Here is a 16512-nt window from a genome sequence, read left to right on the forward strand (position 1 = left end):
ATAGAGACAGGTTCTTGTTCTGTCACCTAGGCCAGAGGACAGTGCCGTGATCATACCTCACAATAACATCAGTCTCCTGGCCTCAAGTGATCATCCCACCTTGGCCTCCCAAAGTGTTGTGATTGTAAATGTGAGCCACTACACCTGGCCTTAATAGACACATTTTTTTTAAAGCTTCCGTTACAAAGGACAGATAATAGGATTTCAGGAGTTAAGAGGACCACAGACCAAACTTCCTTGACGTGCCATCTTCCAACTGAAATTCAAAAGCTACTTGAGACATAGAAAAGGACAAAAACTGAGAACCATTCAGAAAACTTAGTGGTAAATTGTTGGCCAGAGTCCAAGATGGAATTTTCCCTAATGACCTGCCAGTTGCGCCGGGTGAAGTCACGTGGTAGGTGGCCCGCACATACCTTGCCTTCTTAAGTGGCTCAGAACCTGCAGGCAGGAAGCTTGCAGGGAGAAGCTGAGGCCCTCACCCACCATATGGGGCTGCCGTCACCAGCAAATGGGCAGCACACTCCTAACACTCAGGTATGCTTTTCTGAGGCAGTCACCTCTGTCCACCTGCACCCCTTCCATTAGACTGTCTCTTCCTGTGTCTGTGGGGACACTGCGGCATTCAGTACCTATGAGCAGGGAGCAAGGTGGGATTGATGAGGGGGTGGCCTGGAAGGCCTGCTTGTCTAAGGGAAAGAGTGCAGTTTGATTTAGTAATATCTGATACATGGTAATATAGATACATTGTAATAATGAAATTGTATTAACCCAGTTTGAGGGTCTTTGGCTTTTAGTATAGTGCATTTCTTTTCATTCTGGTGTATCTGGTCTTCTTTCTTTCTTTTTTTTTCTCTTGGTGGGACCTAGGCTGCTGCCATAACAGGCAGTATGTACAGGTGCCTGGGTCTCTTTTTATTTTGGTTTATGGTTTCTCTTTTTCACGTTTGTCTTTGTTTTGCCCTCTGTGATGTGTGAGATGGCATCATGATGGAGGTTTTAGAGTCATGGTCTCGCTATATTGCCAGGCTGGACTCGAACTCCTGGTCTCAAACGATTCTCTAGTCTCGGCTTCCTGAGTAGCCAGTAGTAGAGGTGCACCACTGTGCCTGGCTGATGATTGTTTTTATCTTCTTCTGTGATTTGGAAAGTATATCGCCTATTGTTTTAATTCTGTCAATACCTTCAAGATTTTAAAGAACTTTCTTGAACCCATGTAATATAGTTTGGACTTCTCCAAATCTCACGTTGAGATGTAATCCCCAGTGCTGAAGGTGGGGTCTGGTGGGAGGTGTTTCGGTCATGGGCACATCCCTCATGGCTTGATGCTGTCCCTGAGATTGTGAGTTCTCGTGAGATCTGGTTGTTGTAAAGCGTGGCACCTCCTCACATTCTCTTGCCTGTGCTCTGCCATGTGAAACACTGGCTCTCCCTTTGCCATCTACCATGAGTAAAAGCTTCCTGCGACCTTGCCAGAAGCCAAACAGATGCTTGGCACCAGGCTTCCTATACAGCCTGCAGAACCATGAGCCATTTCAATCTCTTTTCTTTATAAATTACCCAGTCTCGGGTGTTTCTTTACCGCAATGCAAGAACAGCCTAAACACCATGTTTCTCTATCAGACTGAAAAGAAATCTATCATGTTTGCCTTCCTTCCAATGGAAAGTGAGAAGTTTTTCAGGCCCGACTTCCATGTCTCTCCATTAGAGGCCTAGGTCATCACCACTCTCTTTCTAAAGACGACATAGGTCTTATTTTTGCAAAAGTCGGTTTTAAATTTGGGGTCCATGTTTTAACCACGTTTATAATTCTTTATTTGGTTATCTGTGTTTAAGTGTTTTCCCCGTCTCCTGCAGGCTCCACTTACCATGGCTGCACAATAAATTATCCCCCAAATAGTGGCCGGGTGCAACGGCTCATACCTGTAATCCCAGTACTTTAGGAGAGGCCAAGGCAAGCCAATTACTTGAGGCCGGGAGTTCACAGCCAGCCTGGTCAACATGGTGAAACCCTGTCTCTACTAAAAACACAAAAATTAGCCAGGCATGGTTGTGTGTGCCTATAATCCCAACTACTTGGGAGGCTGAGGCAGGAGCACTGCTTAAACCTAGGAAGCAGAGGTTGCAATGAGCCGAGATCGTGCCACCGCACGCTAGCCTGGGTGACAGAGCGAGACTGTCTCAAAAACTAAAATAGGCCAGGTGCAGCTGCTCATGCCTGTAACCCGCCCCTGAGGAGGGAGGATCACTTGAGATTGGGAGTTCAAGACCAGCCTGGCCAACATGGTGAAACCCCGTCTCTACTAAAAACACAAAAATTAGCCAGGCGTGGTGGCGTGTATCTGTAATCTCAGCTACTCAGGAGGCTGAAGCAGGAGAATTGCTTGAACTCGGGAGGTGGAGGTTGCTGTGAGCCAAGATCACAGCACTGCACTCCAGCCTGGGTAACAGTGAGACTCCATCTCAAAAAAACATAAATTAAATAAACTAAATATAAGAATAAATTATCCCAAAACTTACTGCTTACAACAATAATCATTTATTACCTCTTGCTCTTTCTATGCATTTCAGTTTAGATAAGGTATAACAGGGATGCTTGTCTCTCCTCCAAAGAAACAGACATGAAATGTCTGAGGCCGGGCGCGGTGGCTCAAGCCTGTAATCCCAGCACTTTGGGAGTCCGAGGCGGGTGGATCACGAGGTCGAGAGATGGAGACCATCCTGGTCAACGTGGTGAAACCCCCGTCTCTACTAAAAATACAAAAAATTAGCTGGGCATGGTGGCGCGTGCTTGTAATCCCAGCTACTGGGGAGGCTGAGGCAGGAGAATTGCCTGAACCCAGGAGGCGGAGGTTGCGGTGAGCCGAGATTGCGCCATTGCACTCCAGCCTGGGTAACAAGAGCGAAACTCCGTCTCAAAAAAAAAAAAAAAAGAAATGTCTGAGGCCTCAGCAGTAAAACTCCAAAGTTGAGCCTCTTGCTTAGCTAGACTCATCTGAAGGCTCATTTACTTGAAGTTGGTGCTGGCTGTCACTCAGCTGGAGGCCTGGTTGGAGCAATTAACCAGAACACCCACACATGGCCCCTGGTGTGCCTGGCCTCCCTCACAACATGGTGGCTGAGGTCCAAGGCCAAGGCCTCCAGAGAGAGCGAGCCAGGTGGAAGCCACTGCCTTTTATGTAACCTAACCTCAGAAATCATTCAGTGTCACTTCTGCTGCATCCTGTTGGCTGGGACAGTTCCCAAGTTCCGCCCAAGTTCCATGGAAGTGCGTCAACATCACTTTGTAAGAGGAACGTGTGGGGTGCCCACGTATGTACACGCGTGTGTGCATGTATACACATGTGCATACATATGTATATGTCGATACGGTCACCTTTGAAGAGAGGTGTATTTCCATCAGCCATACTGTATTTCCTCACATTCTTGATTTTCAACTTATGTTTCAGTCAGTTGCAGGGTGTATGTGAGTAAGGAGGACTGCAAGGGTAGATGCCTGAAAGCATCTATGAGTCTCAATGTACAGTATGTAAAACGGCCATCTTCTTTCTCATTTTAAATTTCATAGTCAGGTCTGGTAGCTCATGTCAATCTTAGCACTTTGGGAGGCCAAGGTGGGTGGATCACCGGAGGTCAGGAGTTTGAAACCAGCCTGGCCAACATGGCAAAACCCCATCTCTACTAAAAATACAAAAATTAGCTGGAAGGGAGGGGGTATGGGAATGGCGCATGCCTGTAGTTTCAGCTACTGGGAAGGCTGAGGCAGGAGAATCGCTCGAACTCAGGAGGTGGAGGCTGCAGTGATCTGGATGGCGTCACTGCACTCCAGCCTGGTCAACAGAGTGATAGTGTGTCTCAAAAAAAAAATTAAAAATTCATAAGGCCAGGCACGGTGGTTCACGCCTATAATTTCGGCACTTTGGGAGGGCAAGGTGAGAGGATGGCTTGAAGCCAGTGGGTGTTCAACACACTGGCCTCCCCCCCGTGTCTCCATTTGCACTCTCATTTCAATCTTCCCGACCTACACGTGTGTCTGTTCTTTGCATTCTCTTTTGAACTGGTTTCGGGCTCCTACTGGGTCCCTCATTAATAATGAGTTAAATAAAATCCAGAACACATGTGCATTTTTTTTTTTTTTTTGAGATGGAGTTTCGCTGTTGTTACCCAGGCTGGAGTGCAATGGCACAATCTTGGCTCACTGCAACCTTCGCCTCCTGGGTTCAGGCAATTCTCCTGCCTCAGCCTCCTGAGTAGCTGCGATTACAGGCACGCACCACCATGCCCAGCTAATTTTTTGTATTTTTAGTAGAGACAGAGTTTCAGCATGTTGACCAGGATGGTCTCGATCTCTTGACCTCGTGATCCACCCGCCTCGGCCGCATGTGCATTTTATAGCTGCATGAGAATCCTAATTTGTTTGGAAATTATCCTTTATTTTTTGTGTTTTATTATTTTTTTTGAGACGGAGTTTCGCTGTTGTTACCCAGGCTGGAGTGCAATGGCACAATCTTGGCTCACCGCAACCTCCGCCTCCTGGGTTCAGGCAATTCTCCTGCCTCAGCCTCCCGAGTAGCTGGGACTACAGGTGCGCACCACCATGCCCAGCTAATTTTTGTATTTTTAGTAGAGACGAGGTTTCATCTTGTTGACCAGGAGGGTCTCGATCTCTTGACCTTGTGATCCACCCACCTCGGCCTCCCATAGTGCTGGGATTATAGGTGCGAGCCACCGCGCCCAGCCCTGAAATTATCCTTTAACATTCCTTTTCTGAAAGGTTGAGAAACGATGCCTTTGACTCTATGACAATGTAGCAGGCATGATTTAATGATACTGATAGACACTAGACTGCACATATGCAGATGCAGTGCGGTTAAAACTACATTTAACATTAATAAGAAAAAACACTCAAAAAGACCAAAATGTGTTGGACTGTTTAATATTTTTCTTCCTTATATTTTTCAAAAATTTAAAAATATAGGCTGATACTCCCTTTGTAGAGAAATCCAGTGAAGCTAAACTCTAAGCCTTTGTTTTATTGAGGGATTAGTCATTGTTTATGGTTCTCAAAGGGCTGGGAGGGGCTTCCTGGTCTCTGCGCAGTCACTGGGGTCAGAAGGAGTGCTGCTGGAAAGTGAGGGAACATATGATTAATAGTAATAATAATAATAATAAATCAGTACATGTAGCGTCCCAGGAATTGTGCCAAGCAGTATCTCATTTAACTCTTACAATAGCCCTTTGAAGTAGATCCTGGTAGATGGTATTCCCATTGGCTAGGTGTGGTGGCTTATACCTATAATCCCAGTATTTTGGGAGGACTAGGTAGAAGGATTGCTTGAGCCCAGGAGTTAGAGACCATCCCGGCAACATGGTGAGACCTTGTCCCTACAACAAAATAAAAAAATTAACCAGGCATGGTGGTGTGCATTCCCGTAATCCCAGCTGCTGGGGAGGCTGAGGCAGAAGGGTCCCTTGAGCCTAGGAGATCGAGACTGAGGTAAGCTGTGATCACACCATGGCACTCCAGCCTGGGCGACAGAGTGAGATCCTGTCTCAAAAAAAAAAAAAGGAAAAGAAAAAAATAGCATGCCCATTTTACAGATGAGGAAACTGAGGTTAGGAAACTTAGGTTAAGTGACTTCCTCAAGTAGTATGTGGTGGAACAGAGCCTGAGACATGGGCTCTAATGTCCCTGCTACCCTGTGTAATGTGAGAAATGTTGGGACGAAGTCCTGGGATCTCCTCCTGAAGAATCGCCCCCACTGCTGGATCCAAGCCCTCAGAATCAATTCACCCATCAAACATTTTCTGAACCTCTTCTGTGTTCCAGGCCCTGAGGATAAAAGGTGGTCTGAGTCTTCAACTAACTCGGGAGCCAGGGTGAGGAGCCAGGGATGGGCGTCGGCCAAAGGAGGGGCACTGGCAGGGGTGGGGAGGGTGAGGAGCCAGGGATGGGAGTTGGCCAAAGGAGGGGCACTGGCGGGGGTGGGAAGGGTGAGGAGGTGCTTCCAGGAGGAGGTGGCAGCCCACTTGAGTCTTAAAGTATGGGAAGAGTCAGCCTGGTAAAGGGGTGAGGGTTGAGAACAGGCATTGAGGGCAGAAGAAGGGCTTGAGCAGAGAGGGAGAGAAACATCTGAGAAGCACCGTCAGAACACTCACTCCAGCTCCGCTGTCCACCTGCCTCCATTGTCCCCGCTTCTGCTTCTGCTGTGGTTACCAGAAGCCGTTTTGTTCGGTGGGAAGGTGGGCACAGTGCATTGCTAGGGGTGGGTACCTGAACATGCCAACCAGAGCCTGATTTTCCCAGAATGTTTGAGTGCAGGTCAGATGGTCTCTCGCAGGGCCGGTTGGTGGGAGGTGCAGCCTGCAGGAGGGCATGGCAGTGAGTGTGCAGAGGGCACCACAAGACCAGGCTGTCTGAGCAAGGACTTGACGCACCTTTGGGGTCCCGCTGCGGGCTCAGCATGGGTTCTGGGACACATGCCAGGGCCTTCTTAACACATTTCTTGTTTCCTTTAGATTGTCCAAATTGGGTTTCTGTCACCTGTAACCAAAGATCCCTGCTGACACAGCCCCTGAGTTGGTCAGACTGAGAGGGACATTTAAGCTAACTCAGAGAGGCTGACTGTATCAGGAAGCCAACTGACTCATTTCCCGTGAGAAATGCCACTGCTCCTTGGGTCAACCTTTCACATCATTACTGCCGGTGTCTCCTTTCCCTGGAGAAAAGCCACCCGGATTGACGACTGGCCTCTTGAGCAGGCCGCAGTGCCAGCGAGGATCTATAGCTAGAGGCATCAGGCACGGACTGCCCAGGGGTCCAAAAACTGTTTCCGTTAATGTCCAGACAGTAAATATTTTAGACGCGGCGGTCTCTGTCGAAACCATTAAACTCCATCATACTGCAGTGTGTAAACAGCCAAAGACAGCATGTAAATGCATGAGCATAGCTGTGTTCCAATAAAACTTTACTTATGGACATTGAAATTTGGATTTCATACAATTTTCATGTGTCCTGATATATTACTCTTTTTTTTGAGATGTAATCTCGCTCTGTTGCCCAGGCTGGAGTATTCTGATGCAATCTCAGCTCACTGCAACCTCTGCCTCCTGGGTTTAAGTGAGTCTCCTGCCTCAGCCTCCCAAATAGCTGGGATTACAGGCACACACCACCATGCCTAGCTAATTTTTGTATTTTTAGTAGAGAAGTGATTTCACCATGTTGGCCAGGCTGGTCTTGAACTACTGACCTCAAGTGATCCACCTGCCTTGGCCTCCCAAAGTGCTGGGATTACAGGTGTGAGCCACTACGCCTGGCCAATATGTTACTCTTCTCTCAACTTTTTCCAGTGGTTTAAGAATATAAAAGCCATTCTTAGCTCTCAGACCAAGCAGAAGCAGTGATGAAGAACCAGATTGAGCTTTGCAGCCTGCAGTCTGCCTCCTGTTGGTCTAGGGCGTGAACACTTATGCCAAGAAAAAAGATGATTGACAAGGAGGCTGGACAACTGGGTCGGTGGGCCAGTCCAGGGATACTGCTGGGGCCGCTATCCAGGCTTGTCACCTTAGCTTCCTCTTCTCTGGCTATTCAGACCACCCTCTTCAGTCTACACCCTCTTGAAGAAGCTCAGGAACAAGGCGTGGGCTTAGGTGCTTAGAGATGATGACGTGTCTAGTCTTGCCTCCTAAAATTTAGCCTCGGACCACCTTGTTGCAGCCGCTCCTGACACTTCTAGGTGCAGCTGTCCTGCCCCCATCCCCTGTGAGAAGCAGATTATGAAAGCCCGCCCATCCTACCCCACACAACCCAGGAGCCAGCGGCCAGGAAGGGAATAGGCTGGCTGCAACCGCTGACTCGTGCCTTGGCTTGAAAGCATGAACTGTCTTTTGAGAGGGGTCTTAAAAGACACAGTGGGAAGCTGCAGTTAGAAGTGGGCTCTGTGGCCCGGCACGGTGGCTCACACATGTAATCCCAGCACTTTGGGAGTCTGAGGTGGGTGGATCACTTGAGGTTAGGAGTTCAAGACCAGCCTGGCCAAGATGGTGACAACCTGTCTCTATTAAAATACAAAAATCAACCAGGCTTGGAGAGGCATGCGCCTGTAGTCCCAGCTACTCGGGAGACTGAGACAGGAGAATTGCTTGAACCTGGGAGGTGGAGGTTGGAGTAAGCCAGGATTGGGCCACTGCACTCCAGCCTGGGTGACAGAGTGAGACCCTGTCTCAAGAGAAAAAAAAAAGTGGGCTCTGTGGCTGAAAGGCTGAGTAGACTCAGGGACCAGGGTGGTTGTAGGAGGCCAGATGTCAGCTGAAGTTGAGGGGATGGAGATTGGTAGGAAGACATAACAGTGGGTACCCTGGAGACAGAGACAGACTGGTTGAAAGAGAGACACAGCAGGTGAATCTCAGACCTGCCCGTTTCTGGCCCTTACTGAGGCTTGACTAGGGGGCTCCACTGTAAATTCGTAGTCTCCTTCCCCTATACCTGGGGTAATCTGGGTAATCCCAATGCTTCTCCGATGCGTTCTATCAAACCAGAAACTGTGGAATAGGTAATTTCTTTCATTCTTTTTTTTTTTTTTTTGAGACGGAGTTTCACTCTTGTTACCCAGGCTGCAGTGCAATGGCGCAATCTCGGCTCACCGCAACCTCTGCCTCCTGGGTTCAGGCAATTCTCCTACCTCACCCTCCTGAGTAGCAGGGATTACAGGCACACTCCACCATGCCCAGCTAATTTTTTGTATTTTTAGTAGAGACGGGGTTTCACCATGTTGAGCAGGATGGTCTTGATCTCTTGACCTCGTGATCCACCCGCCTCGGCCTCCCAAAGTGCTGGGATTACAGGCTTGAGCCACCGCGCCCGGCCCGGTAATTTCTTTTGATTCATTTATTTTTAAATTTGAATAAATTTTTGGGATACAAGTGTAATTTCGTTACATGCACAGAATTGGTAGTGGTGATGTCAGGCTTTTAGAGTATCTATCACCCAAATAATATACATTGTACCCATTACGTGAATTATCATCATCCATGCCCCCATCCCCTCCTGTGTGTCCACTCTCATTCCACACTCTACACCCATGTGTGTATAGTATTTAATTCCCACTTAGAAGTGAGAGCATGAGTATTTGTCTTTCTGGGTCTGACTTGTTTCAGACCTCCAGTTCCATCCACGCTGCTGCAGAAGACACAGTTTCATTCATTTTGTGTCTGAATATGATTCCATTGGGTATATAGACCATATTTTATTTATCCAATCATCTGTTGATGGAGACATAGGTTGATTCCATGTCTTAGAAGAGGTCATTTCTCCTGTCTGCGAGCTCCTCCTGAGCTTCTGACCTTACTCTCCAAGGAAACTCTTCACTTCATGTTGGGGACTTTCTGCTGTATCGGTGTCTGCAGGTTGGAATCTTGCTTCAGCCACAAAAATTCACAGTTGTGTTGCCGGGGTCTCACTTCCCTCACCTCTTAAATGACTGTCCTGCATCATGCACGATTACTGTGACAATGTTGAACTTTATCTGAGCCCTGGCAATTCTCCTGCCTCAGCCTCCTGAGTAGCTGGGATTACAGGCACGCGCCACCATGCCCAGCTAATTTTTTGTATTTTTAGTAGAGACGGGGTTTCACCATGTTGACCAGGATGGTCTTGATCTCTTGACCTCGTGATCCACCCGCCTCGGCCTCCCAAAGTGCTAGGATTACAGGCTTGAGCCACCGCGCCCGGCAGAGGACCACCTTAAGCTAGCATCTCATGGAAACACAGATCTCCATCCTTTCTTACTATTCTCTAAAACTCTCTGATGACTCCTTTGTTTACCTGCCTCTCTGAAACCCCAGTTCCCTTTGAGACGCTCCTCATCAATGAACATTCTCCCAATTGCAGTGTCCTGAATGAAATCTTAACTGTCTGGGGCCTTTTGCATTCACAATGACCATAACTGTGTTGTTGTAAGCGTCAATCCGGGGAAGCGGCCGGAGTCCCAGGTTCCAGTCCTGGCTCCTCCATGTCAGGCTTCCCCTTCCGGCCAGTTTCAGGTCTCAGCTGGGAACTCCCTAAGGGACCCTGGCTTAGGAATACCGGTGAGTGACAACCCAGTCCTAGCCTGGGCAGAGCGAGCTGCGTAACTTTTGCACGCCGCCACCAGAGGGCGGCGGCTCCGCGGAGGAGGGTCCCAGCCTTTGTGCCCGCTCGCACCCACAGCGCCTTTAACACGCGCGCATTGGAAGTGGACGCCACGCAGCCTGCTTTCCTGCGCCCCGGCTGCACTCCAGGCGCCTCCCTTCCGCGCCCGCACGCGGCGAGTCCTCCCATTCCGCAGGTCACGCCGCAGGACTCTCGAGTGGGCTGGAGGGCTGGAAAGCCAGCCTGGAGCTTCGGGCCTCTAGCACTGCGCAGGGCACGAGGTCCCTGCGTCTCTGCAGCCGCTGGCCGCTCTCCTCTACTTGAGCCAGGCTGAAGGCTTCCTAAGGCAGCGGGGAAATGGGGAGAAGGGACAGGAGCCCCAAGAGCGCTGTCTCGGGTGGGGCATTTAGCCAGTCACACCCATCAGCCCTTTGGAACGTCACAGCGTCCCCTTAAAGTGGGCAAGACAGGAACTGTTGCCCGCCTGAAAGACGGGCAAACAGGATCCCAAATAAAAAAGTTAATTAATTAGTAGAGCTAGTAAATGGCAGCGTTAGGACAGGAACGCAGTTCTCCTAGCCCCAGACCTGGAGCTCTTGGAGCGGGGCGGCACAGAGATGGCTCTCTGCTTGGCATGAGTAAACTGGTCGCCCCAGCAGAAAGGGGCGCTGCATATCCCCTGCCGCAGGACGGCGACCCGGACATCACCATGCAGCCGCTTTTGGACCCAAATTGTAGCTATGCACAGCTGCATTTGATCGTGTTTGCTTTTTTTTTTTTTTTTTTGAGAGGGGTCTCGCTCTGCTGCCCACGCTGGAGTACAGTGGAGCGATCTCGGCTCACTGCAACCTCCACATCCCGGGTTCAAGCGATTCTCCTGCCTCAGCCTCCTGAGTAGCTGGGACTACAGGCTCTTGCCACCACTACAGGCTCTTGCCACCATGCCCAGCTAATTTTTGTATTTTTAGTAGAGACAGGGTTTCACCATGTTGGCCAGGATGGTCTCGATCTCCTGACTTCAAGTGATCCACCTGCCTTGGCCTCCCAAATTGCTGGGGTTGTAGATGTGAGCTGCCACATCTGGCATGTTTGCTTTTTAAAGTACATATGTCTACATACACATTTTAGAAGCAAATAGAAATACAAAAGCCAACCTGTCCACAGTGGCTGTCTGTGGGTAATGGAAATCACATTTTCTGTCTATTGTTCAAAATATTCACTACTAGCTTATATAAACCAGAAAGAGGAACAATAATTCACGACTTTTGTTTCACGAAAGAATAATAATGCTTCAAATAATAATAATATTTCCTCTTCAAAGAATTGGAATATACAGGCTGGGTGCAGTGGCTCATGCCTGTAATCCTAGCACATTGGGAGGCCTAGATAAGAGGATCCCTTGAGCCCAGGAGTTTGAGACCAGCCTGGGCAACATGGCAAACCCCATCTCTACAAAATAATAAATGAATTATTATTATTTTATTGATTAAATAAAAACTGGAAAATAGAGAATGCAGAAAATAAAATTCATCAGTACCCCTCTTCTGGATGTTGAGATTTTCCTTTTTTTTTTTTTCTTGAGACGGAGTTTCAATCTTGTTACCCAGACTGGAGTGCAATGGCACGATCTCGGCTCACCGCAACCTCCGCCTCCTGGGTTCAAGCAATTCTCCTGTCTCAGCCTCCTGAGTAGCTGGGACTACAGGCACGTGCCACCACGCCCAGCTAATTTTTTGTATTTTTAGTAGAGACGGGGTTTCACCATGTTGACCAGGATGGTCTCGATCTCTTGACCTCGTGATCCACCCGCCTCGGCCTCCCAAAGTGCTGGGATTACAGGCTTGAGCCACCACGCCCGGCTGAGATTTTTCTTTCTGGCTAGTTTCTTCCTCTGCAAAATGTGAATAACAGTATTAACTGTACGGGAATGTTGTGAGGATTGAGTGAGAGAACGTATGTAATAGTTAACATTCCAGAAGTGTTAGCTATTTTTATATGTAACAAAATCAGCACCAGACTGTATCTACCCTGTATATGCTGCGGTCTTCACTTCTAACATATCTTCATGAACATTTCCTGTTTAATTCTTCTTTTAAAATTGTATTTTTAGTGATGGTACAATATTTTATTACATTTAAATACAATTAAGTTATTCCCTATTGCTAAGGTTTTAGATTATTTCCAATTTTTGCTGTTAAAATAACAGAGATTAAGATCTTTAAACATCTACCTTTGTCAGCATTTCTGATTATTTCCTTAGATGAATTTTTAGAGGTAGGATTACTGGGACAAAGGGTGCAAATATTTTTCAGGCTTTTGATTCAGGTTACCAATTGCTTCCCATAAAGATCTTGCCAATTTACCCTCCCACCTGCAGTGCGTGAGAATGTCTGCCCCACAGCACACAAAGGAGGGATTTTTTTGGGGATGGGTGAGATCCGAGTCTGTTGCTGAACTGAGGAAAATGAGCCCCCCAAGCCTTGCAGTAAGGGAGAGTTTCAACTTCAGGACAGAGAGGGGATGTCAAAACAGGCAAAGTCCTCGGGAAAAAGGGAGGGGATTTGGAGCAGGTTTACAGAGATTGTCTTGGATTTAAGAAGGGACAGCTCACGTTTGGAGACTGGTGGAAAGCAGTGTGATTGGGTGTGGACAGAGTCGTTGTAAGGAGGAAGGTAGGGGCTGCCTTTTCTCACTCAGGTAGGAGGCTGTCATTTATCCAAAGGTAATAGGTGAGTGTGAGAAGGGGACTTGAGGACAATAAAAGGGTTGACAGTCCAGTTGAGGGTGATGACTTTGAGTTTGTGATGGCACCATTCTGCAGGGCTGTACTTTCTCTACAGCATTCAGCCACCTGGGGAAAGAAAGAGTTGTATATACTAATTTAGGCCAAATCTATCAAACTGTGGCAAACAGTAGAAAACTATTTTTGGGGAGCTGGGGGGATTCATGGTAATGAAAAGCTTGTGGGTTTCTGGAGTCATACCAAACTTTCAAGGAGCAGTTTATTTCTCTTATATAAGTTGTTCCAGAAAGTTAGAAAAGAGCCAAAGCTGCCCAGATCATTTTATGAAACCAGTATAATGTTGATTCTTAAATCAGAAAGGACAAAACAATAAATGCAATGAAATAAGTTCATTTCACCTATGAATGCATGTATAAGCATCCTGGCTGGGTGTGGTGGCTCACACCTGTAATCCCAGTACTTTGGGAGGCCAAGGTTGGCAGATCACTTGAGGTCAGGAGTTTAAGACCAGCCTGGCCACCATGGTGAAACCCCACCTCTACTAAAAATACAAAAAATTAGCTGGGTATTGTGGCATGCACCTGTAATCCCAGATACTCGGGAGGCTGAGGCAGGAGAAACGCTTGAACCTGTGAGGTGGAGGTTGTAATGAGCCGAGATTGCTCTACTGCACTCCAGCCTGGTGACAGAGCAAGACTCCGTCTAAAAAAAAAAAAAAAAATTCTAAATAAAATGTTAACTAATCTAGTTATATGTTTTTGCAAAGTAGGTTTATCCCAGGAATTCCAGCTCAACCTTGAAAATCACCTACTTTAATAAAGGACAAAAATCACATGAAAAAAAATTATGGGTATCTCAGATGAAGAAAAGCCAGCATATTGGTAAGTTTATCACCTATTTTTTATTTATGAATAACTCATATATGACTTTCTTGGACTTAAGAAAATGAAAAAAACTTAGCAAACTGGGAATAAGAAAGTTGTCTCGGGCCGGGCGCGGTGGCTCAAGCCTGTAATCCCAGCACTTTGGGAGGCCGAGGCAGGGTGGATCATGAGGTTAAGAGAGCGAGACCATCCTGGTAAACATGGTGAAACCCCGTCTCTACTAAAAATACAAAAAAAATTAGCTGGGCATGGTGGCACGTGCCTGTAATCCCAGCTACTCAGGAGGCTGAGGCAGGAGAATTGCCTGAACCCAGGAGGCAGAGGTTTTGGTGAGCCGAGATCGCGCCATTGCACTCCAGCCTGGGTAACGAGTGAAACTCCGTCTCAAAAAAAAAAAAGAAAGAAAGAAAGTTGTCTTTAACTTGGTAAAGGTTATATAGGGCCAGGTGCAGTGGCTCACACCTGTAGCCCCGGCACTGTGAGAGGCCAAGGCAGGAGGATTGCTTGACCCCAGGAGTTTGAGACTAGCTAGGGCAACATAGTGAGACCCCATTTTTACCAAAAGTACAAAAATTGTGGTGTCATGGTGGCACATGCTTATAGTCCTATTTGGGAGACTGAGCCTGGGAGGTCAAGGCTGCAGTGAGCCAGGAGTGCACCACTTCACTCCAGCCTGGGTGACACAGCAAGAGCTTGTCTCAAAAAAAAAAACCAGGTTATGGCTGGGTGCGGTGGCTCATATCCCAGCACTTTGGGAGGCCAAGGCGAGTGGATCACTTGAGGTCAGCAGTTCAAAACCAGTCTGGCCAACGTGGTGAAACCCCGTCTCTACTAAAAACTACAAAAATTAGCGGGGTGCAGTGGTAGGTGCCTGTAATTCCAGCTACTGGGGAGGCTGAGGCAGGAAAATCACTCGAACCCGGGCAGCAGAGGTTGCAGCAAGCCAAGATCGCGCCACTGCTCTCCTGTCTGGGGGACAGAGTGAGACTCCATCTCAAAAAAGTTAAATAAATAAATAAAACTATTTTTAAAAAAACCCCAGGGTAATAGCAAACACTTAAAGCAGACACTATACTTGATGAAGAAACTTTGGGTGCATTCACTTTAAGATCTGGAACAAAATAAAGCATCCAACTTTACCGCTATCATTTACTATATCATAATAGAAGTTCTAGACAAAGCTATGAGGGAAGAAAAATATAAGATACAGGATTAGAAGAGATGAAATTGTCACTATGTGAAAATATTTTCATTTGTCTTGAAAAGCAAAGAGAATCGGCGTAGACTTTTAAAATTAAGATAATTCATCAATTCAGTAGATAGAAGACTGACCAAAAATAAATCCTTAACATTTGTCTTCACCACAAACAACATTTATTAGCAACAATAAATTTTAAAAAAATCTAGTAATGAGGCCGGGCACGGTGGCTCACGCCTGTAATCCCAGCACTTTGGGAGGCCGAGGCGGGTGGATCACGAGGTCAAGAGATTAAGACCATCCTGGTCAACAAGGTGAAACCCCATCTCTACTAAAAATACAAAAATTAGTTGGGCATGGTGGCGCGTGCCTGTAATCCCAGCTACTCAGGAGGCTGAGGCAGGAGAATTGCTTGAACCCAGAAGGCGGAGGTTGCAGTGAGCCGAGATCATGCCATTGCACTCCAGTCTGGGTAACAACAGCGGAACTCCGTCTCAAAAAAAAAAAAAAATCTAGTAATGAACTTCATCAAACATATCTATGGAGGAAACATTAAAACTCTAATAAAGGATGTAGAAAATAACCTGAATAAATGGAGATAAATTGTATGTTCTTGGAAGAATGACTGAATATTGTATAGGTATCAGATCTTTATGAATTAATCTACAAATTCAATGAAATTGCAATAAAAAGTCTGGCTCTATTTTCCAGGAACTTGATAAACTACACTCTCAGATTAGTGTGGGCAAACAGGACTGCGCCAACCTTAAAACAATAAAGAGCTGGAATTTGTCCTACCAGATATTAAGCACACTACAAAGCCATGTCAAACCAAACCAAAGCAAACAACATGGTTTTGGCACCAAAACAGACCAATAGACCATGGAGTGGAATAGGAAACTTAAAGACCATTAGTATACAGGTGGGCGGCATCACAAATCAATGAAGAAAGCGGATTAAACCTGTTCACTCTATGGGGGAAAAATCCAGAATCCCTGCCTTACACCAAAGGAAAAGGTATACACTATGTGGTGTTCTGAGGTATATGTATATTGGTTTTCATCCAAGGTTCCTGGCTTCTAACTCCTATAGCCCTTGTTACAGTCTTGTTAGAATGTTCAGTGCGTGAGGCCTCAGCAAAGAGACTCTCTCTTCTGCCCTTTTTTCACCTGCCCCAAGGCAGACATCTAATCTACCCTTACTTTTCCGATTGCGGATCTTAAGACCCTCCCTGAGAGGGTTCCATCTCATACCCCGGGGGGCAAGAATGCTTCCATAAAAATCCAAGAGGACTGGGAGATCCCCATAGCTGAACACATGTAGGCTGACAGGAAGATGAAGAGCTCATTCATGTGCCTGGAGGTTGGTGTACCCCACCTCCATGGGGACAGAAGCTCCTGTGTTGGACACCCTTCCATAACTCACTAGAGGTCTCTTCATCTGGCTGTGTATTTGTATTCTTTAAAATATCCTCCTTAGCAAACTGGTAAATGTGTTTCCCTGAATTCTGTGAGCTGCTATAGCAAATTAACCAAGCCTAAAGAGAGTGTTATAGGAA

At 47.0% G+C, this 16512-nt stretch overlaps 1 long non-coding RNA gene across 1 annotated transcript; it reads left to right on the forward strand.

Annotated features, from left to right (window-relative positions):
• Positions 1-451: 451 nt before the first annotated feature.
• On the forward strand, positions 452-6987 carry LOC103795542 (uncharacterized). The gene is made up of 3 exons (XR_623121.6): positions 452-537; positions 5831-5880; positions 6520-6987. It is a non-coding gene; the product is annotated as an uncharacterized LOC103795542 (long non-coding RNA).
• Positions 6988-16512: the final 9525 nt, after the last annotated feature.

This window comes from Callithrix jacchus, chromosome 8, assembly GCF_049354715.1.
Source record: "Callithrix jacchus isolate 240 chromosome 8, calJac240_pri, whole genome shotgun sequence".
Taxonomy (NCBI): Eukaryota; Metazoa; Chordata; class Mammalia; order Primates; family Cebidae; genus Callithrix; species Callithrix jacchus.